Source organism: Lontra canadensis, unplaced genomic scaffold (assembly GCF_010015895.1).
Source record: "Lontra canadensis isolate GAN:19392208 unplaced genomic scaffold, GSC_riverotter_1.0 scaffold8, whole genome shotgun sequence".
Lineage (NCBI taxonomy): Eukaryota > Metazoa > Chordata > Mammalia > Carnivora > Mustelidae > Lontra > Lontra canadensis.
This window is the reverse complement of record NW_022631002.1, coordinates 7,732,263-7,757,878: the sequence shown is the minus strand read 5'-3', so window position 1 is coordinate 7,757,878 and position 25,616 is coordinate 7,732,263. Positions and strand designations below refer to the sequence as shown.

Genomic DNA, 25,616 nt, shown 5'->3' with positions numbered 1-25,616 from the left:
CTTCACAGAACCTAGATTCTCATGTGATAAAATAATCAGGGGATAAGAATCTTGGTGGAGGGCATCTTTAGACTTTCACTTACTATAAAGATAAAATTGGGCACTGGAGGATGGACATTTGAGTTGTGGATGGAGAGGAGTTGGGGAGGGGCTGTGCCTTTGGTGGGCCTCTCCTATGTATGCCCTTGTTGCCTCCTGCCTATGCCTCCAACATAGGATTTAACGTCAACAGATGTATTTCTTGCCTGTCTGCCAAGACTTAATTTCCCCATTTGTGGAAAGGAGGGTAAAATCACTCAAAACCTGTGAGGATTTGAGATAATTAAGTTTTGATAATGCTCGTAAAAGGTTTTACCTGGTACCTGCATTTAACAGATGTTCAATAAACACTGGCTATTATTATTGGTATTATCTATAATTAATTGCTTACTTAGATGTAATGCTGCTAATGCTAAAAAAATGTCAGAATAAATAAATGGATGATTTTAAGAGGCAGTGATTCTTTGGCTCCTTTTTAAAGACAATTTGGGAAGTACTTTAGAAAGTGCTGGGTGTTTGCCTTCTGTCTCAACTGACCAGGCACTTGCACTTGTCTTATCTTTTACACCAATTGCTTGTTCCTCAAGGGGACAATGTGTCCCCCACACCTAGTCCTCACAGCAGCTATGTCACAGGAATAATCCTGATGACAGCCAGTATGCTTAGGACTTGCTCTGTGCCAAGCACTTGACTGTGCGCTTTAAATATATTGACTCTTAATCTTTGCTACAACCTCGTGAGACAGATATCAATCTTATTTCCCTTTTACAGAACAGGAAACTGAGGCTAGGTAAGATCTTACAGCTAGTAAAATGCAGGGGTGTACCTCCTCTAGCCCAGCTTCTCAGATTTCTCTCCCCCTTTTTCCTCTCCTATTCTGGTTTATCGCTCACTTTTCTTCAGTGTGCTGGTGTCTTGCACACAGCCTGCCCACTTCTGGGATTGCTAGTTCCCAATTTCCATTTTCTTTTCTATTGGTCTCTTCTCAAATGGCCCAGAGACCAGGTTCACATGAACACTTGGATTCACGGAGTCTGAGGTGGGGCCTGACACTTCAGGGACACTGCTCTGTGGACCGCATTTTCAGTAGACACATGCAAGTGCATCATGGGCTCCATGAGGGTAGAGATTATGACTGTTATTTCTACAGCTCTGGGGCCTGATAGCCTGCTGGTGAGCTCCTCATGGCAAACCACAAGTAAGTACAGAGTGAATGGGTGAAGGAATGAGTAAAGGTATCCCATTCCTCTAACTGGACCTTCTCTGTGGTCAATTTTAAATGAATGACTGACTCCATCCTTGAAGTCGGAGAGGACTTGATTGAAACCATATTTCCACTCAAGACCCACATGGCCTTAAACAACTTAATAGCTGAGTCCCAGTTTTCTCTTCTATAACAAGGGTATAGTAGCATAGAATCTTACCCACAGTTGGCTTTGAACAAATGGCAAAAAATGAGATCCCTGAATTCTCATCCCAAGCTCGGGTTCAATAACATCTCCACTGAAACCAGAGAGGCCACTGGAGTCCCATCAGCGGTTGGTGGGTTGGTCCAAGGGTATGGGCATTCGTGTTCCTCACCAGTCCATTTTCAGTTGATCCATTCACCTTTGGTATAGCGAGGTTTTGTGCCAAAGATGGCAGTAGTAATGAGTCAGGAAAGGATCTGGGGCAGGCAAGAATAGGTGTTGAAGGCTCTGGGTATTGTTTAGGAGGTAAGGGTTCAGCTGGGGTTACAGTTACCCTGGTGGGCATCAAGGTAAATACCTTGATTGGAGGCCAAGAACATCAATTTCAGTAATAGTCTGCACCGACAGAATGAGTCTCCCCTTCCACCCTCCACTTCCAAACCCACCTATGATTTCTCCAGGGAAATAATCTTGGCTTTAGTGTACGTGTGTGCGCGCACACACACACACACACACACAATGTAAGAAATAAGTAGAACAAACCACTGGATCTGTAAGTCCAATACAAACTCTTCAGTATATCCCTTTGTTGTATATCCCAACTGAGAAACAACATATTGTTCAAGATTGGCTGTTGTTAGGCAGCTTAGTTTCTCGTATTTCCAGGTTTACTATGAAAGTTTATTGCCCCCCTTTGGAAATTTTTCTTTCTTCCTTCCTCCCTACTTCCCTCCCTTCCTTCCTTCTTTCCTTACTTCCTAGCTTGCTTCCTTCCTTCCTTCCTTCCTCTCTCTCTCTCTTTGTTATCATTCCCAGGATTTCCCAAAGAACAGGAGGAGAAAACAAGGAAAAGAAATTCCCTTTCCCAGACAAAAATCCAAAGTGTCCATCAATACAGATGGTGTAACTTAAGGTGAGTTTTTATACTATCTCCTTAATAAAAATGTATTTAAGTTTTCCTCATATAGAGAAAAAATAAAGAGGGAAATAGCTTAAAACATAGACTGAGATACTAAGTGAGAAGCCCATTCAAGCACAGGAAAATATTGAAATGATGAAGGTTGACATGGGTTTAGGGGAGACAGCCCCTGGCCCTACAGGATGTAAAGTGAGAGCCAGCTGGGTGCCCCCTGATGTGACTTCCACACACACTCTCCTCCAAGAGGGAGCATCCGGTTAAAAATCATGGCTGTCAGCCAATGGATTGCCAACAATCTCCCAGCCGCAGCCCCCTTCCCTTGCCCTGTCAAGAACAAGATGTTCTGGTGGCTTTGCTTTGGGCATGACTGAAGTGTCCCCACCTCTGACTGGCTTCGTATTCTTCTCTGGCAACCCATGGACCTTTCCTCATCCCCACTGCACTCATTTGGACCCTTTCATGATTCCTAACTAGTGGTTATTCAGTCATGATTGAGGCAGGAATCACATCCTTGCCTTATAATCAGAGCTGGCCAGTTATCATGGGGCTCAGCAAGTTGATTCAATGCCACAGGGAAAATATATCATTCTGGGGTTTGGTTTAGACATTTGTCTTCCCTGATTTCTTTCTTCTTCCAACTTAGGCCATTACCCAAAATTCTGCATGGCTCTGAGGTAAAGCAGAGCTATGTTTGAACCCAGCATCCACTGGTTTTAGACTGGAGAGACTTGGGCAACTTTTTTGAGATGTGAATGTCATCATTGTTATAAAAAAGGGGAGATTGAAAATATCAACATCCCAGGTTTGTAAGAAATAAGTGAAATAGGATCCTACTATCTACCTGAAAAGGGCAAACCTCTTGGTACATAGGTGGTCATCACTCAGTTGTTTGTGAGTCTTTTTATTGTTTTTGTTCCAATTACTTTTAGAAAGAGTAAGACATTAGAGTAAGGAGCCCAAATTCAGTGGGTTCCATTTCTCCATGAAATAAGTCATTTTGGTTAGACACATTCAAATCAGAGTGCTTATATAACATAAAATACACATACTTTTTGCACTTCAGAATGGTGACTATTGTCAGGACTGAATCAGGCTAACTGTGACCAAGCAGGATGCTGCTGTGAGCCCCCCAGGCACATAGCTGCCCCCTCCACTCCCCCATTCCAACACACACAACTTTGTTCATTTCTTCAGATTATCATGCTTTCTGCCTCAGGATCTTTGCATGTGCCATTTCTTTTACTTAGAATCCTCTTCCTTCACTCAGTAAGTATTTTTTCAACGCCCACTAAGTGTCAGGCACTTTTCTAGGGGATACATTGGTGGCCAAGACTATGATCTTATGAGGTCTATGTTTCATGGGTATGTGAGGCTAATTGTGGGAAGGCTGAAGAAAATAATCTAATAAAGGGATAATTTTGGAGTGATAAGTACTATGAAAATAATTAAATACAGTCATGGAAAAGAAAGTGACAAAGTTCATGAAACCCTCCTTGAGAAAGATCTTTTGAATTAAGGAGATATTTTGAACTGAGATCTAATTGGTGCAGGTCATGTGACTTTTTCAGGGAGGATCATTCCAGGCTGAACAGCAAGAGCAAAAGCCACATGGAGTAACTTGTTTCTCAACTGACTGCCCATGAGTTCCTCACTCCATGCAGGGGAGTGAAGGTGTGCCTTCCCACCACTGAGAAGTGGAATCTATTTCTCCCTTATTCTTGAATCTGAGCTGTCTTTGGCAATTCACTTGACAATTAGAATAGGAAAGACATGATATTCTGGGATTGCTGAAGCTAGGTTGTAAGAAATCCTATAGGATCTACTTTGGCCCACTGGAGCATGCTTATGGGGTTCTCCCCCTCAAATCCTGGTTGCCATGCTGTCAGAAACCCAAGATCCACAGAGAGGCCATATACAGATGCTCCATTTGGCAGACCCAGCTGAGCTCCTAGCCCACAGCCAGCATCGACTATCACACAGGGGAGCCATCTTGGGAATCCAATCTAGTAGAGTCCCAGTCAACAACTGACTGAAACACCAAGCAAAAATCACCTGAGTGCAGTCAACCACAGAACTAGGAGATGTGTTGTTAAAAGTCACCAAGTTTTGTCAAAAGTGTTGTTAAAAGTCACCAAGTTTGGGAGTGATTCAATATCTCACAGGAGATAACCAGAACATCCTATGACTTTTCCCTGACTGCCTCCAGACCCTTCAGCCTTGTTAATTCCTTCTTATTTTTCAACTCCAGTATTATTCTTACAGAGGGACCTTCCTATAACCCTCACCTCAGATGCACAGGCAGCTTCCTAAACATCCTCATAAGACCTTGTGTTTTACCTTCATAGTACTTATAATAATTTATGATTCATATATATTTTTATGATTATTTGTAATTGCCCCCCACACACTAGATTCTATGTTCTGCGATAGTTCTTTGTGTGTTTTGCTCACCATAACATCCCCAACACTTAGCAAAGAGCTTGGCATGTAGTAGGTTATTGATAAATACTTTTTGGGTAAAGTAATAAAGAAACAATGGGATGAATGCATTGGCTTCAGAAAAGATAGCTAGTTGTCAAAGTTAGCATACTTGATGAAAGACATTGTCCCCAAACACTAATTCATGTCTGGTGGCCATATCTGGTTTGACTATTTATCAAAGAAAGCTTACAAGTTAAAATATTAAGTGTCCAGGACATGTGGAGCCCAGAAGAATTGGTGAAAAGATGGTCCCGTGATGTTTCAGAGGATGAGGCGTCCCTTCGTGGGTATATACACTAACAGAATATGAGTGGGATCCTTGGATCATCTGGTTCTCAAGCTACTCCCATAAATGTCAGCAACTTGAAGCTCCTTTAATAACCCCAGTATCTCAACCAAAGCCATAAATAGCACGCTTTCAAAAATACCTCCAGAGCCTCGAAAACATGGCCCATTAAAACCCTCCTGGTTTACCTTCCTTCCACTTTAGACACCTGTTTTCCTGTTTGCTGCCTTTATATAATAAAAATAGTTTTTATGTCTTACTACCAGCCATTAGGAACTTATTATTTATCAGGTACTCTGCCCAGTGCTTTACATGTATTATCTTATTTAATCCTCTCAGAAGCTGATGAGGTAGAGCATCTCCCAATTATAGATGAGTAAATTAAGGCACAAAGAGGTTAAGAAATTTGCCCAAAACCATGGAGCTAACAAGAAGCAGACCTGGATCTCAAAAACAAAATAAACAACAAAGACTCAAGCAAACCAACAAAAAAAGATTCCAGTATTTCCAAAACACAGGTTTTTATCCGTTCGGTTTCAATGCCTCATAAGAGAACACGTTCTCCTGATTTTGCCCCATCCTGTCTTAGAAATCTGGCTGGGGAAAACTAGTTGATGTGGCTCTGAGCTGGACACACCATTAGGAGGTGGCCCATATGATTATTACTAAGTTTTAAACTGTGAAACTTCTGTCACTGAGGTCAGATGCCCCTTCCCCACCAGGGCACTCCAGCCTGGAAACACACCTGGACGGAGTGCTTGGCCAGCAGCCAGGGGCAGGCTGGCAGACCAGATCACTGCACGGCATTCTCAGGACCCAGGAGACAGGAGCTGCGTACACTGTCAAGCGGACAGCGGGGGAAGGAGCTTGGATCTCAGAAGAATCCCCCGAATAACATAGCCAAAGTGAAGCACCAGGTGCGACCCAGCTTTATCCTGGGTGGGCCAGTTTTGAAACTCAAAACTGATAAACATGTCTGGGAATCTGAAAGACTGACTCAGAAATCCCCAGGCCCTTGGCTGTACCATTACGTTAAGGCTACAGATGCCACAAGTGAGCTTGCTCTAATCTTCTTTGCGCTTCCCTGACTCTCCCCGCCTCCCCATCCCCACCCTGTGTGATGGCTGCCTCATCAAGTGTGAATCATGAAACCACATAAACTGCAGCAAGGCCATCCTCCTGCCGACTTCTGGGAACATAAACAATAATAATGTAAATTCAACGTACTAAAGGCTTAAGCAAAGCGCTTAAAGGAAATCTATATTTTTTATGTAAACAGTCTTCTGTTTACCAATGTGGTAACAGTTGTTCTGCTCAACTCTGGAAGATCTGAAACCAGCTTGCCATGGAAGCAAAGGGTAAAACCTATGACCAGGAGATTGCAAAGGAAAGAGAAGGCAAAAACCTCACTTTTAAATGTCCCTTCCCCCTTCTGCGGTCCTGGTTGGTGATACTTTTGTTGGGTGGTTAGACACCCACATTTTTTCCTTTGTGTGGTTCTGAAAGAACACTGTGTAGAGCAAAAGGTGTGTGTGTGTGTGTGCACAGATGAACGAAAGAGAAAGAGAGGGACAAAGGGAGTTGAAGGTGTTAAGGAGTTGAAACTCAGACACTGCACAAACCATGAAAAACTTTCCCACCATCTATGTCTCCTTTTGTCTCAGAGCTGTATATTGATCCTAGGTGGTGATCTACATGGCTAGAAAATGTCAGATGACTTGAAAATTCCTTATTGTTGCTAACCACAAATATTCAGGATTTGTGTTATCTAGGTTATAATGAGAACCTGCCAGAGAAAAATTCAGACACACAAATCTTTGTGTAAACTACCTTAAGAGCCTTAAGCTGACAAAAGCCAGAGCAAAGTCTGAAATTTTGTCCTCATAGTACCCATAATTGAGCCTCCAGCTCTTCATATATTGTAACAGGATTCCAGCAGAGCTTTGGTTTTCCATGTATGCCATTCTATGTTTGGGCCAGAAAAGTCTTACTTTGTTCTGTGACCTCCCTCATCTAAGTATCAGGGAACAGTAAGGGTTACTGGGTAAGATGGATTTCAAGGCTTCTGGGCACTGACGGGGGAAGGGGTAAGAACAGTCTTAACATGACCCTCCTCTTTGTTGCTGGTGTTCTTGTCTGTCCAGAGTCCAACCCCTTCTTGTAAGAGCTTAGGCCAATCACACGTTCACGTCCAGAAATTTAAACGTTAAATTAGTTAAAAAAAAAAAATTAGCTCTCTATCTCACAGAAGCCAATCACATGAATGATAAGAGGATGGCTGGCGGTAATAGGAGAAAAAGTAGAACTAGTGTTGTTTGCCCCTGCCTCCCATCCTGGAAAGCAAACCTGCCAGAGAATAACTTAACCGTATGCTGAGATTAAATGGTTGAGTCAGGCTGTCTGACCCCACGGGTTTAGGTACATCTTTGCAGCTCACAGGCACAAATCTTTTTCATCTGTTTCTTCTTCTTCTCCTTCTTCTTCTTCTTCTTTTGAGGGTGTTTTCTGGGCAATATATTTTTTTTAATTTTTTGTTATCTTTTTAAATTTTATTTTATTTTATTCAAGTTCAATTAATTAGCATATAGTGTATTATCGGTTTCAGACATAGAGTTCAGGGATTCATCAGTATTATATAATACTCAGTGCTCATTCCATCAGGTGCATCCTTAATGCCCATCACCCAGCTACACTAACCCCCACCCCCGTCCCCTCCAGCAACCATCAGTTTGTTTCCTATAGTTAAGAGTCTTTTATGGTTTGTCTCCCTGTCTGATTATATCTTATTTTTCCCCCTTCATTCCCCTATGATCCTGTGTTTTTTTTCTTAAATTCCACATATGAGTGAGACTATGATCATTGTCTTTCTCTGATTGACTTATTTCGCTTAGCATAATACCCTCTAGTTCTATCCATATCATTGCAAATGGTAAGATTTCATTTTTTGATGTCTCAGTAGTATTCAATTATATATATATATACCACATCTTCTTTGCCCATTCAACTATCGATGGACATCTGGGCTCTTTCCATTGTGGACATTGCTTCTATAAACATTGGGGTGCAGGTGCCCCTTCGGATCACTACATTTGTATGCTACCCAGAGCAATCTACACATTCAATGCAATCCCTATCAAAATACCATCAACGTTTTTCACAGAGCTGGAACAAAGAATCTTAAAATTTATATGGAACAAGAAAAGACCCTGAATAGCCATGTGTTACTTTCTTAAATTTAAAATATATGTAACAGAATTTACCATTTTAATTATTTTTAATAATTAAATTAAGTATACAATTTGGTGGCATAAAGTACATTCACTGTATTGTGAAACCATCACCACTATCAATTTCCAAAACTTATTCATCAGCCCAACCAGAAGTTTCCATTAAACAGTAACTCCCCATCCTCCTCCCTCAAGCCCTTGGAAATCTCTAATCTACTTTCTGTCTCTGAATATGAATGGTCATACAACATGAATGGGTCATACGGTAACTGTCCTTCAGTGTCTGGCTCATTTCACTTAGCATAATGTTCATCTATATTATAGCATGTGTCAGAATTCAATTACAATTACTATGTTGAAGAATATTTCATTATATAGATACATCAGATTTTGTTTATCCATTCTTCTGCTGATGGACATTTGAGTTGTTTCCACCTTTTTTGGTATTCTGAACAATGGTGCTATAAAACATTGGTGTAAAAGCATCTGTTTGAGTCCCTGTTTTCAATTCTTTTGGATAAGGGCCTGGGAGTGGATGTGATCATATGTCAGTGATGGGGTGATGGATCATATGTGGTTTTAAGCATAACTTTTTGAGGAACCACTACACTGTTTTCCTAAAGTCTTCAGTGGACCAAGTGAATGGGCCCATTTGATACCTAAGCCATATCCTCATATGGTCTGATGCATCTTAGCTAGAGAGGGAGATTAAGGAATTAACAAAACAAAGAAGAATTACTAAGTTATATAAGACACTTAGTAGGTACCAATCAAGTAGTGATTCTTTCACATTATTTCTTTTAATTCTTACATTAACCAAATGAAGCAAGTGTTTTTAATTTTATACACTCTCCTCATTATCTTTAGCAGATAAAGCAGAATTTTAAAGTATAGGAAACTTTCCAAGGTCACCAGACAATAAGTCTGTTTGGATCCAAGCCCCATGCTCATTTCACTCTCCACCACAGCTCCTTTTAATCAGAACACATATGAGGTAAATGATCCTAAGCAGGGAAATCAGCCAGCCAGCTCAGCTAGAAGTCTAAACCGGTCTCCTAGGTGAAGTTCCAAATTTCAAGGCAAAGCATGGGTCAGTTCCCAGAAGGCTCTGCCTTCTGGACCTAGGTCATCCCTGCCTGGGCCAGAGTAGTGAGAAAGAAATAAGGAAGGAAGTTGGGGGGCTGGGGAAGGAAGGAAAAAAAGAAAGGAAAGAAAGAAAGAAAGAGGAAAAGCAGAAAATAGCAAGGTCATCTGGTCAACAGTGGGTCTATAACTTCCAGCAGTCATGCACTCTGTGCTCACTAGTCTTTCACATGAAGCTGTATCTGCTGAGGTTATGTCCCTCCTCTCTGTGGCCTCAAGGAACCCAAGAAACACACTCATTGCTTCTTTGGTTATTTTATAAACAGTGCTTGGAAACCACGAGTCATTATCACTCTTCTGGCCAGCCAGTCAGACTTTCCATCCCCTTGTGTGCCATGCCCTTAATCTTCCCAAAGCCAGCAGCATCATTCCCTTAAACCAAGAGAATTGTTTACTTTGGCCATAATCAGGGCAGAGTTTAAGTATCAGCCTGTCTTCTCTCAGTGCCCAACAAGCTTTAGGGCTACAATCCAAACATCCATCCGACCATCCATTCTTTTATTCACATAATCATCCATTCGCTCCTAAATCCTCTAAGATTTACCCAGGCAACTACACACCCATATAACCACCTATCCATTCATCTATTCAACCATTTACCCACCCACCCGTTCATCTGCTGATGCAAGTATCCACCCACATACTACCTTTTAATCATTCATCTACTTACCATTTTTTTCATTTATTGACCCACTTACCCAATAACCAATAGAGTAATTTATCTACTTATTCATACATAGATGTATCCATCCATTCATCACCTACTCAGTTACTTAGCACTTCTTCACTCAGTCACCCAATCACTTACGTATTCAATCACCTAACCACCTATTCTTTAAATCTGTAATCACCTACTATGAGCCAGGCACTGGTGCTAATAACATTGGAGGAACAAATGTGAACAATATGGTCACCCATTCCCCCATCTACCCACAATCTTCCATTGATTAGCATCTATTCATTTATCCACCCTTGTAGACTTCCACCTCTGTGGGCACAGACGTGGTCACTGGGAGGCTTCCAGTGAGGTTCAAAGAGAGAAGTAGAGATAAACTCTGATTCAAGTCCACGCAGAAAGTGCAACCAAAATGTAGATGAGAAGAACTGGCTAAGAGACAAAAACTAGTCAAGAGACAAAAGACCTAGAACTCCGGTTATCAATAAAAAGAAAGAAAATTTGCAGTAGGGCATATTAATATGGAATCTGAAGAGATTGATTCGGGTACCACCATTAGTCATAGAGATATTAATAAGTCATTCTGAACCTTCCTGAAGGTCAGAAGGAAGCTCAAAAAGGCACTAAGATGATGAAGACACTTCTGTTCATCCATCTGCCCATCAAGTCACTCATTTACCCACCTGTCCCCATGTCCGTGCATTTACCCCTCTAACCCTCTGCATTTGTATTGTTCAACAACTGCAGCAGCAGGAGCTCTTATCCAGGGCTCCCTGAATAGGTACATTCACACAATGTAGTCCATCCTTGGACTATGAACAGTGAATGCCAACAGTGCTTCCAGTGTCTTCCATTGCAGTGGACACACAGAAGTGCAAATTAAATATTTGCTAAATAAATTAATGAGTACTCTCAGTTATGACTAGATAAACCCAAACCAGAAAGGTGGCACCTTGATCAGATAATCTGGCTGGCTCTAAAGCTGGTTTGAATAAGTTTACTTTTTATATGATTGCTTAATGGAAACATGCAGATTCATCCTATCTGCAATTGAGAAATGAATATGCCCAGACAAGGCCATGACTAGTTTAGGCATGCCTCAAAGACTTGGCTTTAGCTGTTTGACAAAGTGAATCCATCTCCCTCAGATTCTAACACACCACCGGAAAGGGCTAAGGTCAGATTCATGCATTAGGAGCTAATCAGCCAGATCTCAAGATTCAGTAGATCCAATTATTTTTGCTTAACACCACTTCACAAGGTCACCACAGAGACCCTTAATCAAACTGACTGTTTGGGATAACTACATTTATGTAAACAGAACTTGGACTTGCTCAGTTGAGGAAGACCACTATGGATTTGGCCAGTATAGTCAAGCTATCTGGGCAACTCAGATTGAAATCTTACTTTTTTTTTTTTAAATTTCTAAAATACAAAACAAATTAAGTCCTTTCAGTTCAAACCTGGAGACAACACAGCATATCACCAGCAGCATAGCAGATATGGAAGATAGAGCCAGAGAAAGGTGAATTTTCATCTGGCATCACTTACCAGATCTGTCATCTTCAGCAAGTTACACTGAGTGTTGCTAAACCTCAGTTTCCCCATCTGCAAAATGTGGGAAAAACATCCTTTACTTCACCAAAGTGGATTCCAGTTGATACCCTATAGGAAGTACCTATAATCTCAATGCCTGATACAAAGGAGGCACCCAATAAATAGTAGCTCCCAGTACCCTGGTTCTCTAAATAGTTGCTCTGTCTGCATAACTCACTTTTCTTGAGACAACTTATTTAAAATAAAACAAACAAACAAATATCTTCTAAGGTCCATTTGGAACACTGGACTCTGGAAAGGGCTTCTCTGTCTCTTGCCTCATTTACATTTCATTGTCACCATCATTGCCATTATACCTCAAATTAGAAATGTTTCCATTCTACAGATAAGAACATTGAGGCCCAAGTTGAATGAGTAACTTACCCACTTTATATCAGACTCAGAATTTAAACCTATCATTTTCAAGCCCTGAGCCCAGTTCTCTTGGTAGCAGCAGGATTATAAATAACAGTCACAAGAAAATGAGCAGGATAAAGAAGGCAAAAGGCCACCAAATCCCCTGAGACCCATCCAGAGTGGCCTTGCTTAAGTCACAAGCATGTACGTTGCTAAGAAGACCCAAAATGACATAGGCACTCGTGGGTCTGGGCTTCTCCCACATGCAAGCAGCATCATTAAGTATCACTGTGACCTTCTGATAGGCCTCCAACATATATAGATGATCTTATAACCTGAAAAGCTGTCCTATTTGCCTGGATTCCTACAAGGAGTCTGTGTTTTATTTCACTATTTTCCTTAGTGTGCTTCTATTTTCTTATTTATTTATTTGAACCACTAAATTATCTAATTAGTGACATATACCGTTGACACATGGGCCACTATGAATATTTACTGCACACTTGTTCACGCATTTATCTAAATAGGTGGCATGCCAGAGCTATGTAATAAGGAATAATGATTCTTTAGAAGAGTTACAGGAAATTATAGAAGGGGGAAAAAGTTTTGCACAGTGGGTTGCAGCTTCCAACCACATCTATCAATTCTTCCTGAGATAGAGCAATTGCATAGTAATGACAAAAAATTTATAGTAATGAATAAATCAATACTCAGCTCTGCCGCAGTTTCAGATGTTACTTTTATAGGTCTTCCCGTGTCTATTATATATCCCTTAGCTCTGGAGCTGAGAGAGTGCAGTGAATGCCAACAGCTAGAGGAGAAAGGGAATAGCTTAGACTCCTGAGAACATGGTGATCCATCACCATCCCCTTTCAGAGAGACCCATTTATATCTCTGAGCCCTAAAACGGAGCAGCTTACAGTGATCAACTACTCGGTAGACATGTGTTTGTTTTAAGAATGGAGCTGTCATTTCATGTTGAGCAAAATGGAAATGCAAAAACAAACAAACAAACAGACATGGGTAGGATGGAGAGTAGGAAGAAGGAGGTGCTGGTGGAGAGGGAAGACAGAGAGCAGTGTCTCCCAGGGCTTTATTCATTCAACAAATATCAACACATAGTAGGTTGAGTGCCTACTATGTACCAAGTGTAATTCTAGGCAACGGTCAGCAAAGATTTTCTGTTAAGGGCCAAATTGTAAATATTTTAGGTTTTGTGGCCCAAATGGTCTCTGCTGTCCCAAAGCAACTGTGTCTGTGGTGCAAAAGCAGCCCTCCATGATATGTAAAAGAATGGGTGTGGCTATGTTACCCCCAAGTTAATTAACAAAGCAGGTGATGGGCTAGATTTGGCCCATGGCATACAGATCACTCACCTAGTCCATAAAGCCACACTTCCCAAAGGATGGGCTTTGCACCAGTGGATTGTGGGATGATTTGATAGGGACATGGACATGGTATAAATGACTTAGAATCACACAAAGGGGTTTAATTCCAAATATAAATCTCTTACAATCCTCTGATTGCACCCAAGGAGAGAGTTTCTAGCCTCTACTATCTCTCTACATTTTGCAGATCTATTTTCAACAAAAAGAGAGCTCCTGAGACTCCCAGTCTGGCAAGCAACAGCTTCTAGAGATTCTTCAGGGTTGTTCATTTTACCCCCTGAATTTCCATTAATGGCAAGCAATACTTGTATCTGTTTACCATTTAGAAAGTCAGAAACAGGGTTTCTTAACCTTGGCACTATGGACAGTTGTGCTGAATCATTCTCTGATGGAGATGGGAGGCTGTGCTGTGTACTGTAGGATGTTTTGTGGCATCTCTGGTCTCTACCCACCACCCTCAGTTGCCAATAGCACAACCATGCCTCAACCACCTACTTCTTCGGTGACATCAAGCAGCTATTTAATCTCCCCTACCTCATGTTTCTCATCTTTCCAGTGGGGACTATGATGACAATAGCTCTAACCTGACTGAATTACTGTGAGGAATAAATCAATTCATTCATGCAAAGCAACTAGAAGAGAGCTCACCTGGGGAAAGCATTCAGAATTCATTCCAGTAACAAAATGTTTCTGCTTTAAATATATTTCTTTGTCTAGTAACTTATTCAAGTGAGTCAATTTGAAGAAAATATTATTAAATATGGAATATTTCAGACAGCATAAAGATATGTCAATTTATGGAGCTGTTTTATAAGTGCATTGAAGTTCTGAAATTAATGTATTTAAAGAGTGGGATTTGGGTGTGTTTTCGTCTGTGGTCTATTATTTGTTAGATATCTGATTTTGGACGAGCTACTGAGCTTCTTTCTTCTCACTGGGAAGAAAATGATGCCTCCTTGGAGAGGTGTTGTAAAGCCAAATCACGATAATTTTCTCAGGAATTGCTCAACACAATGTAGGTACTCAATAAATGTTACTTCTTTCTCTCCCTGTCCTGGTTGTTAGTAACTCTTACTGGTTGCATCAACCATCTATTGTGTAACAAATAACCCCAAAACTTAGTGGTGTAAAGCTACAGTCACTCATTAGCTCACAGTTCCATAGGTTTGTAATTTGGGCTGAGCTCAGCAGGTTGGTTCTTCTGCTGGTCTTAATTAGGGTCATGTATATGGCAGCAGTCAGCTAGTGACTTAGTAGGGGCTGGCCTCCTTCACATGTGTGTCTGCAGGGCCTCCTGCTGCTATAGCTCTCATCCCCCAAAAGGCTGACCTGGACCTCTTTGTGGAGGCAGCTCTGTTCCAGAAAAGCAAGAGCAGAAGCGTAAGGCCTCTTGTGGCCTAGACCCAGAAATCACACCAAGTCACTTCTACCACCATATTTCATTAGTCAAAACAAGCCACTAGGTCATCTCAGATCAAAGCATGGAGAAATAAACTCCACTTCTGGATGAAAGGAGGAACAAAGCCACCTTGTGGGGAGTGTGATTTACTGAGTTCATTTCTTCAACAATTGCCCTAGTTTCTGCCTAGAGCTTCAGTACACATCTTCCTCCCCTATTTTTCCATAAAGACATGTCAGATGCCATTCATGTGACTTATATGGGGGTGTCATGATACTCGTGGGGGTGCCCAGATGTTCACAAAACCTTCCAAATTACATGGAAAGTACAAGACAGCACAAAAATTCATGATCACTGCAACTAAGAATGGTACATTAGTTCAAGGTCACTCACTGCAGTTTACATTATTGCCCAGAGAGGCTGCGGCATCCATAGCATTTCTCACTCTATTTTAAATCTACTTCTTCTCTTACATTCAAGAAAAAATGGTCAATGTAACCATACACTGTGCGATTACTACAAAGATTAAACTTAAGTCTGTTTCCCTAAAAAAAAGTCATTTATATCAAATGTTAACACCATAATATTAGGAACAAATTGCATTAGCAGGTCTCAAAACTGCTTTGGGCAGGATTCATTAGTCCACATAACTTATTAAAGTTAGGAATTCATTCCCACCCACTTTTTTTCAGTAGCCACAATCTAAAAATAATGTCAATGTTTTCTCATTACATTTTTTCTCTCTGGAAAGTGACTTTATGGTGATTTTCCTCCAGTACACATCACCTCTCCTCTTCCAAAGATATACTCTAAATCTGTATGTTATTAATAGCTGCACCACTTCCTATATGTAGGTCTCAAACATCAGAATTTCTGGCTACAAACAGATGACTTTTAATCTACACACTCCAACAAACAGTGCTACACCCATCAGACTCCAGGCCTGGCTTCAAATGCTGTCACCATCTTTTTCCAGTTTGGGTTCCATCCCTATAACAACCTTGTCACCTCAGTTCTTTCCCTCCATCACCGCTGTGATAAACCTCATCTCTGCTTAAACTCATCTCTCTTCTTACTCTGTGCCTGGATCTGAGAACCAGAATGTGGTGAGAGGAAAAATCACAACAATGCTTACTGGACTCAAATTAGAGTTCTGGCCACATATCTCAAGTGGGCCTTTGGCACCAGGTGAAAAGCCAACCACAATTCCCCAGTCCAAACCTCCTCCTGCTTATCCAGTTAACTACTGATACCATCTCACTTGTCTGCCATCCAACACTCACTGTCAATAGATCACCCTGATTTTTATTTTATTGAGAAAATAGGAGCAATCAGAAGAGTGTTTTCTCTTTTCCACCATGTCTCTGTTGTTCTGTCTCTTCTCTTCTGTTATGATGACCTCTTATCTCCTGTTATAACGATCAAACATCTCTACTGCTCTCTAAACCCATTGTCCTTCATCCATTCAGGAATTTTCTCTTAAAGTTGCTCCTCCATCCTCTGCATCATCAATCTACCCAATTATTCCCATCAGCATTTGGACATGCCCAAAGATAGAGCATCTACAGATAAAGACCTCACAACTCTTATTAGTAACTCAGAATGCTTTCAGAATATGTCAAATCTTCCTCTGTATGATTCCATTAAGACATCTCTTATTAAATTCCCCAGTGGTCTTCATTTCCTTCAATCCAGTTCCCATATTTTAGACTGCATTGTCCTTGAATTCTCTGGGATACTGGCTACACTTGGCCCAGGTAATTCCTATTAAAACTACCCCTTACCTTAGCTTGCCAGTCACCATACTCCCCTGGTCTTCCTCCCTCATCACTGGCCAATCCAATTCCTTTGTTCTTTTTCCCAGTCTTCAATGTTGGTTCACCCAAGTACGTTGGCTTTCCTCCTTTTCTTTTCTATATCTACAACTCATTATCAAGTTGATCTCATTTGGACTCTTGGCTTTAAATATCATCTCTTTGTTGATAACTTCCAAATTTATACCTTGATATATCTAGCTCTGATATCTCCTTGGAATGCCATTTTTCCATTCAACCCATCAGCAAGTCCTGTTTCGCTCTATCCTTAAGATATATCAAAATTTGACTCTTCCAACTACCTGGATGCTCACCACAATCTCTAATTCAGAAGTGTGAAATATTGTACCTGGTTTCCCTGCTTCCAGTCTTGTCTTCTTAGTTGATTCTTCCCACACAGCAACCAGAGTGGGCTTGTTCAAGATATGTATAAATCAGATCATCTCACTCCTCTTTTCACAAAACTCCAGTGACTCTGTATCACACATTGAGTACAATACAGATTCTGTACCTTGGCCTTCATGATTTTACCTCTGCCTGCCTCTCTGGGCTTGCCTCCTATACTCTGACTCACTCACTCAGCTCCATTATGTTTGCCTTAGAGCTTATAGACACACCAGATTCATTCCCACATCAGAACCCCTGCCTGTATCTCTCTCCCCCCAAACCTTTCAATGATTCACTCATTCACTTTGTTCATTTCTTGGCCCAAATATTACCTCTTCAGAAAAGTATCTCTGACTACTTTCCCTCAAGCAAATCTGTCAGTAATCTTCCTCATTCTTTGCTTTTTCTTTGAAAGTCTTACTACCTGAAATACATGTATTTTATTCCTCACTCATTGTCCATGTCTCCACAAAAACATAATTTCCAACAACCAAAGACCTTGTCCATCACATTAACTGTTTAATGCACAGCACACCGGAGACACTAAACAATATTTGTTAAATAAATGGTTGATAGTATTGGCAGAAATAACAATTGTGAAATGTTCTTAGAATTTTTACTTCATGCATTCATATTAGACATGATCACTTGGCTTAAGCAAGAAAGGAAGCAAAAGAAAACATAAGCTTGTCTTGGCACATAGATTTTATTTAAATTCTTTACCCACTGCTTCATATTCTCCAGATTTAGACGGAGTTTGTGAAAATGGAGGGGAAGAACTATTTAATGTAAAAAAAAAATAACTATTTAAGGTCACAATACATACTAAATCATTAGCTTTGTCATCTTCTTGTATCCTGGTATTGCCTATAAACTATACTCCTATAAGACACATGAGAATTTGTAAGAACTTATCAACATAATCTATTACACAGAGACATGTAAACTACCTATAAGAAGATTTAACTGATTTGATATGAACATCAAATGTGATCAATTTATAGTATGCAACTCATCCCAGTAACTGATATCTAGCCAAATCAAGATTTCAGAATGTTTATTTGGTTTTCATAATTCAGAGAGGGATTCTGGAATGGTATTTTGACAAGTTTCCCTACAGAATGATCACTGGCTTTCACAGAGGATTATTTGGATGCAATGTCAAGTTACTCTCAATTATTCAAGGAGGACTGCTCTCTGGGCCCAGGCCCACTTGGGGTAGAAGACCAAGGGAAAGATATGATTTAGCTATAGGGAGAGATGCTGGAAAGCAAACACCCCTTGCCAACTGGAGTCTAGCCTCTTGTCACAATAGCAACACTCAATAATAGAATCACACTAAGATGTGCTCTCATGATTTCTTTGGTTGTTAGAGTTTGCTGTGTTCAGCCTCTTGTCCTATTGAATTAGCCTTCCATGAAGTTATGTGTTTGGTGGAGCCATGTCTAATGGTCCAGAGGTAACCAAACATTCCTCTTCAATATGTGGAAAAGCCGTGAACATCAGTGGTGCAATCATCAAACATTTCTTGTGCTGCGTCTTCCAGGCACGTGGTAAGACTATATTTCCCCACCTTCTTCTAAGGTAGCTATAGCCATGTGACTTGGTTTGGCCAATGAAATATCAGCAAAAGTATCCCGTGCCAGTTCTTGGTGGAAGCATTAATAACCAGTGCACAATGTGACATGTTTGCTCCCTAGGTTGAGGTGATTGTAGAAGCACATGTTGAAAGGATGCCCACTTCAGCCAGGAGCCTTGTGTGACTGTGATGAGCAAAACCTTCTGATGACATCTCTTTGCTAGACATGTAGCTTGACAGAGACAGACAGAAAGACAGACTCAGAGAGGAAATGATTATATTAAGCCACTGAGACTTTTGGAGTATTTTCCCAGCATGAACTTGTCCATCCTAACTTCTATCCCTTTCTGAGGGCTCAGGTTCTGGAGAAGAGCTGGCAGCTCTACAATCTTTGACAGTAACAATTAAGTCATGGGAGACTTCTTGACAAAACAGGGTCTGTGGTATGGTAGAGTGAACAGGTACTGACACAGTCAGTACACGAAACCCCAGTAGAGACTGAGTCATCTCTAAAACACTTCGAGAATTTTGTCTGGCCTCCTCCTTCATTAGAAGCCAAGTCTTCAGCTGCATGTCTGTGTCTTGTCCTCTAGCTCCTTGCAATTCTAGCAAAGCAGACTACTGGGATACCCACAATCATGCTGGCTTCAGGGCACAGAACACCAATGTCATTTCACAGAGTAGAAAAGCCCCAGTTAGGCTCACCCTGGCCACGGTGCCTTCAATGGCCCCATAGGCTCCCATACAGAGAGAATAGAACTGCATGTTGATCATAGCCAGCTTTTATTTTATTTTATTTTAAAGATTTTATTCATTTATTTGACAGAGAGAGGCATAGTGAGAGAAGGAACACAGGCAGGGGGAGTGGGAGAGGGAGAAGCAGGTTTCCTACTGAGCAGGGAGCCCAATGTGAGGCTCAATCCCAGGACCCTGGGATCATGACCTGATCCAAAGGCAGATGCTTAATGACTGAGTCACCCAGGCGCCCCTATCACCACCAGATTTTGACAACAATTAGACAAGTCTGTGTCCTGGTTCCTCTAGTTGTGTGACTTTGGGCAACTTACATCACCTTCCTGAGTCTTCATTTCTTCAGCTATGGAATGAAGAACTTAATAGTATATACCTTAACTAGGAGGGTGACACTTTGTGGGATAGTAAATATCAAGAGCTCCATACTGTCCCTGTAACATAGCCAAACCATAGGAAACCACCATTTTTACAGGGCAAATCATCAGCTTTTGGCAGTTTCATATGGTTTGACTTAGAAAGGTCAATTAACAGGAGCTGGTTTCACTCCTGAAAAAGTTCTGATAATTCAGTAAGGGCTATTCATGTTTGTCATTTGTTCTCCCTCAGGATTTACAAACCAGGGAATGTTCAGATGCTTCCCATTCAGCCAGATTCTCCAAATGGACTACATGTACTAGATTACCATTAGGCCAGCGCTGTCACTGCGTCTGTAAACCACCTGTCCACAGGTGACTGGCCTTGGTCAATGGTCTTCTCTCAATACCAAATCATCAGTACCTATCCCTGGCTTTGCTTCCCTTACCTCTGCCCCACACTCTGCCCCATGCTCTGCCCACGGCATTAATTATGCCTCCAGACAGACTAAAATATGTTGGCTATACAGGACCAAAGATCTGTCTCTGAAAAATTTGCACCAAGAATCCTAAAATTCATTGTCTTTCTTGCCTGGGATATAGAAACAGTACATGGAAGAATCATAAGAGCAAGATTCAAAGTTGTCTATACCGCCTACAGGACAAACTAATGGCATAGCCCTCTCCATTGTTATTTCTCCCCACTTCCAGATTCAGGTGACTGTGAGGTAATAATGAACACAGTGTAGCTGTGGAAAGCAGCAGGCTATTTCCTGTTTCTATATGTTTGCTCTTGCTGTTCCCTCTACCTGGAGTGCCTTTCTCCTCTTCTGTTCTCCTCTTTTCACATCTCAAGTCATGCTTTATGTGCTTCATGAGAGAAGGGACCTTGTCTGCATTGTCCGTAGCTCATACTCTTAAAAATACTTGCATTCAATAGATACTGATTGAATTAATGAGCAAATAAACAAATGAGTGAAAAGACCTACTTGAGCATCAAGTGCTTCAGAAAGGTTGGCCTGGACACACGTCTTGCTGGTGAGGATCCCCTTGGATGTTCTCCTGAGGCACCTCTGTACCTGGCTTAACCTTTTCCTTCACAGCAATAAATGTGGGGCATTACTCTATTGCCCAAAGCCAAAGACTTCTTTTTTTCATGTTAGAGATTCCTTGAGTGAGACCTTAGGATCTGGCCTAGAAGGTCCTCGTAAATGTATCTGACTCTTCCTTCCCTCACTCTTCCTTGGCTCTTTGTGAAGAGCCTGGCTACCTCCAGCCTTAGGCTGGGGGAATAGGGCTCTCAGCCCCTAATGTGAAGATAAGTTCAGTTTAGGGAGCTACCTAGTTGGGGGGGGGCGGGGGCAGGGTAGAGGAGGGACTTGTGCTTTTCACAGTCTCTATAGAGTACTGAATTCTCCACCTCTAAGCAAAACAGCAAAAGGGAAATATAGGTCTTCCAACAAGTGATTTATTCTGTATCAGAAACGCATTTACCTGGCCTATTTTGTTGAACAGAAAAACCTCAGGTTCACTTAGTAAAACTCAATCTGAATATTTCTATCCTTTATTTCCATACAGATTAGCTTCATATGGCCTCAAGTATAAACACCACAGATTGGCTTGCGGGTTCTACGGGGGGAAAGAGGGAGCGTGGAAGGGAGATCATCGCTATTTTAAGTTTCTTCATGGTTCAGTAGGCGGCTGCTAAGAGCTCTAAAGGAGCAAACAAAATAAGAAAAGTTTATTGATTAGTTTACAAATAACTGTTGTATAAGAAAAGGTACTGAATGGCAGGCTGGCTTACTGATGGCTTACTTTTGCGGCCCTTTTCATTCTGTGGCCTTGGGAGCAGCCTCCAGGGGGAAATAAAAGAAGCAAAGCAAATGTGTTGTCTGGATAAATAAGAGTTTGCACCAGGTTAAAAAAATAAGTAAACAGGACCCTTTATTTGTTGCTGATTTGGAAGGAGACCAATGTAGGCCTACTCTTCTTCATCTCTTCATGAAAAAAATCCTTTAAAATGTCTTTGTCCTCCTCTGGCCAACACAATAAAGCTTGAGATGCTGGATTCCAGGGCACAGGTGACAAGTTTTGATATGGTCTCCTCCAGTCCCCAACCAGTCACTGAGTGATTTTAGAAAAAAAGTGAAAGCAGCAAATCCATGCTTGTTCCTGGGGTTACCACTGAGAGATACTGACCTGGAGAGAGAAGTCATTTCAGCGGTGGGGAGGAGGAGGGTTGTGGCCCTGGAAAAAAGGATAGGAACAACACCAGGATTTCAACCTGCTCTACCCTGCTTCATCTTTGGGAGACCTTGGCAAGTTGTTGGCGGGTTGGGAGGATTAACTGAAATCAGGCGCTTGAAAGCCTTGGGCCCGGTAAACTCTCAGGCAACACAACAGTCAGTGCTGTGATGAGATTTCGTCCATGTGAAACTTCTAGTGAGATCTGGGAGTAGCTCTCAAGAGACGTAGCTACCATGTAAGCCAGGTAGAGAGGCAGGAATCTTCTAGGCCCCACCAAGGAGTTTGGTTCTAGGTCCACAGATTGGTGTTGCCAATGTGGAGGGTGTATAATGTGTCAGATTCTATACAGAACACTGACCTAGCACTAAGGAAACCTGGGTCACAGATACAGTGCTCTTGCCATTTCAATCTCCCTTCAAACCTTCTGTTTATGCTACAAAGAAAGCCCCCATGACATTGGTTGATTGTCAACACTGACTGAGCATTTGTTAATTTCTCTTTTTTTACAGAGTCCCAGGACCTGAGGTACAGCTCCTACACGGCCGGTTGTCACTGGTTATAATATAACTTTACTTTTTGTTGACATTTATTTTCCAGATCACTTTCCTTTTTCTGGACAGTGACTGTTTTTCATCATGTTAGTGATAAATATATTTATTTTAAAAGAAGTCTTTGTAAATTTTTAAAAACTGAACTGCCTTAGGCATGCTCATACATCGCTGGTGGAAATGTGAATGGGTACAAGTCTTGTAGAGAGTAATTTTATAGTATCTAACAAAATAACATTTGCAGCTAGCTTTTGACCCAGGAATTTCACTTCTAGGAATTTACCCTGAAGATATAGCTCCAACAATAAGAAAATACATGTGCAAAAGTTTATTCATTGCAGCATTGTTTGCAACTGCAAACACTGGAAATAACTTAAATGCTCACACACAGGAGATGGTTGAACCAAGCCCGGTACATTCACAGAGAGTTGAGAAAGATGTCACAGTAAAAAATAATGAGGATAAGTTTTATTGACTGATAGGGAGTGATTTCCAGGAATTATTTTTAAGTGAAAAAACTCAAAGTACAAAGAATACCTATCATATGTCACCTTTGTTTAATAAGGAAAAGAAAATGAGAAAATATACATGTATTCTCCTAAATACAGGAAGGATAAATCATCACCCAATGACCTTGGTTTAGTGCAGAGGTAGGTGGAAAAGGATCGGGAAGGATAGAAAGGTTGGAGGTGTGGGATAAGGAATGAAGAGGGGTATTTCCCTGAGGGCATCTTTTTGTAGAGGGGGAACACTTGTAAGCATGTTAATGTTTCACATAAAAAAAATCAATAGGGATAATGGAAAAACAGTAAAATGGAATACAAACAGTAACAGGTGAACTAACTCTATATTGAGTGAATAACATGACAATACAGAAAGGAGAATAAAGAACGAATCCAAATAACTTAAATGTGGTATCCGGATAATATCCCACAGACTAAAGACAAAAAAAGCTGTATGCAAATATTGACATCTAGTTAGTAGGTTTATTCTTCACGGTAATATGGATTAGCAATTCTGAAACCACTCTTTTGCATTCTAAGGTTGATGAAATAAGTAAATATGTTGTGGATAATGGGATCACTGTCTTTCATGGTCAAAAAAAGAGAGAAAGAAATGTGGAAAGGGCCAGATCAGCATAAATGCTGGATTTCAGATTGGAATTCAAGAATTAATGTGAACTCATGATCTACAATATAGATGGATAGATAGACATAAATGTATATAGATAATGAGCTATAGATATGTAGGTTTATGAGTCTGTTTCTGTGGGTATACATACATATACATATCATACTTCTGTTTTGAAGCTCTCTTCACTGAAAGGGCCTAGAAGTTATGACATCCCCATAACAATGAGCTACTTGTTATCCAGATCTTAGTTTCCAAAGTTATTATCCTCCAAAAGAATCCAGTGTTCCTGGGAAAAAGGGCTGATTTCAGAGCTAGACCTGGAAAAGCTTAATAATGTGAGTATAGAATAGCCCATCAAGTCAGAAAGTAAGGCTGTGCTAGAAGAAATATGGATACATATCAAAAGGACATAGGAGCCAGCGTGAAGGGGCTCTCCCTAGCCAAATCTGGGGCAATTTCATTATCAGAATAAATAGGGTTAGCAACAGAGTATAACTCAGTGAATGATACAGGAACACGTGAATCCACACTGATATAAGTAAATACATAAATATATAAATAATATTTTGGAATGGATGGTAGAGTGGGTATAAAGGGAGAACTTATAATTCCCTCTAAAAGAATATCAGCTAACAAAGAAAGAAAAAAATAAAGGAATTAGAAAATCACCATTTGTTAATCCTTATCGTAAAAATTGATTCAAGACTCATCAATCAGCTTTAAACTAGTAGATGAAGCTTTGATAAAAAATGATATTTAATGAGTCACAAAGTACCTCCCACAGGATATTTATTAATGAAAGTGAACAAGGATAATTTAACAGTGGGGAAGCCCAGCAAAACCCACCTTAAATGGTGGTGAATTTAGCGTCACCAGTAATGGGACCAATTATCATTGTATGCTTCTTGATATTATGTTCTGCCCAAAATGCATTAACTGAATCAACCCAAACTGAGGGACATTCTACAAAATAACTGGCCCAGACTCTAAACTATTTTAAGGTCAAGAATGACAAAGACCAAGGTATTGTTACAGATTGAAGATTAAAGAGACATGACAAGTAAAGGCAATATTGTATCTTGGACTGATCCTAAAGCAGAAAGTATGCATACAAAGACACACAGACACATCACATCAATGATACTAAATTCTTAATTTTGACACTTGCTGTGTGGTTATGTTAGAATGCCCTTAATTTTAAGAAATACAAACCTATGTCTATAATGTATTTGCAATAGCTCAGAAAAGTATGCCTATACATATATACATATGCATACATACATGTGTATGTGCAAATAGATCAGAAAAGAAATTTTATATAAGAAAATAAGAAAGCAAATGCAGTGAAATGCTAACATTCAGAGTATCTATATGAAGTGTATATGAGAATTTCTGTAAACTTTTTGTAACTATTTCAAAATAACAAGTTAAAAAAAGTGAGCCTATTAAGTAAATAAAGCAAAACTCATGAAGAGATTGGTAACATGACCAAAGTTTGGAAAAGACTATGGCTGATGATGGGCACCCAATAAATACTTGGGCAACAAGGCCACAATAATGTATGAAATCCCCAACCCCATCCCTGTGCCAAACATAATTCAAGAACCTAGTGAAGCATGAGCAGTCATCTGAATATCAGGAGAAAAGCGGGAGAAGCCCAGACTTCTTTTCTGAAGGGGTGACCTCATGCCTCCTAATTGGGAGGGTAGAGGATGGATAGGTGGTGTTTTAAGGCCTTCCGGAGGCAGTAGTTATATAGGAATGTTCCCGCACAAAAACCAGGTTCTTCAGCCCAAAGCCAGACACTGGCTTTAGGGGATTACAGGTAAACTTTAATTTGAGTTGTTCAGTAACACAAAGCAGCCAGGATCAGGGCACCCT

At 40.7% G+C, this 25,616-nt stretch overlaps 1 long non-coding RNA gene across 1 annotated transcript in view; it reads right to left on the bottom strand.

The window, feature by feature from the left end:
- Positions 1-11,731: 11,731 nt before the first annotated feature.
- Positions 11,732-25,616, bottom strand: part of LOC116865625 — a 160,351-nt gene continuing 146,466 nt past the window's right edge. The window contains exon 3 of the long non-coding RNA XR_004382247.1: positions 11,732-11,788. This is a non-coding gene — a long non-coding RNA (uncharacterized LOC116865625). The remainder of the gene's footprint in view (positions 11,789-25,616) is intronic.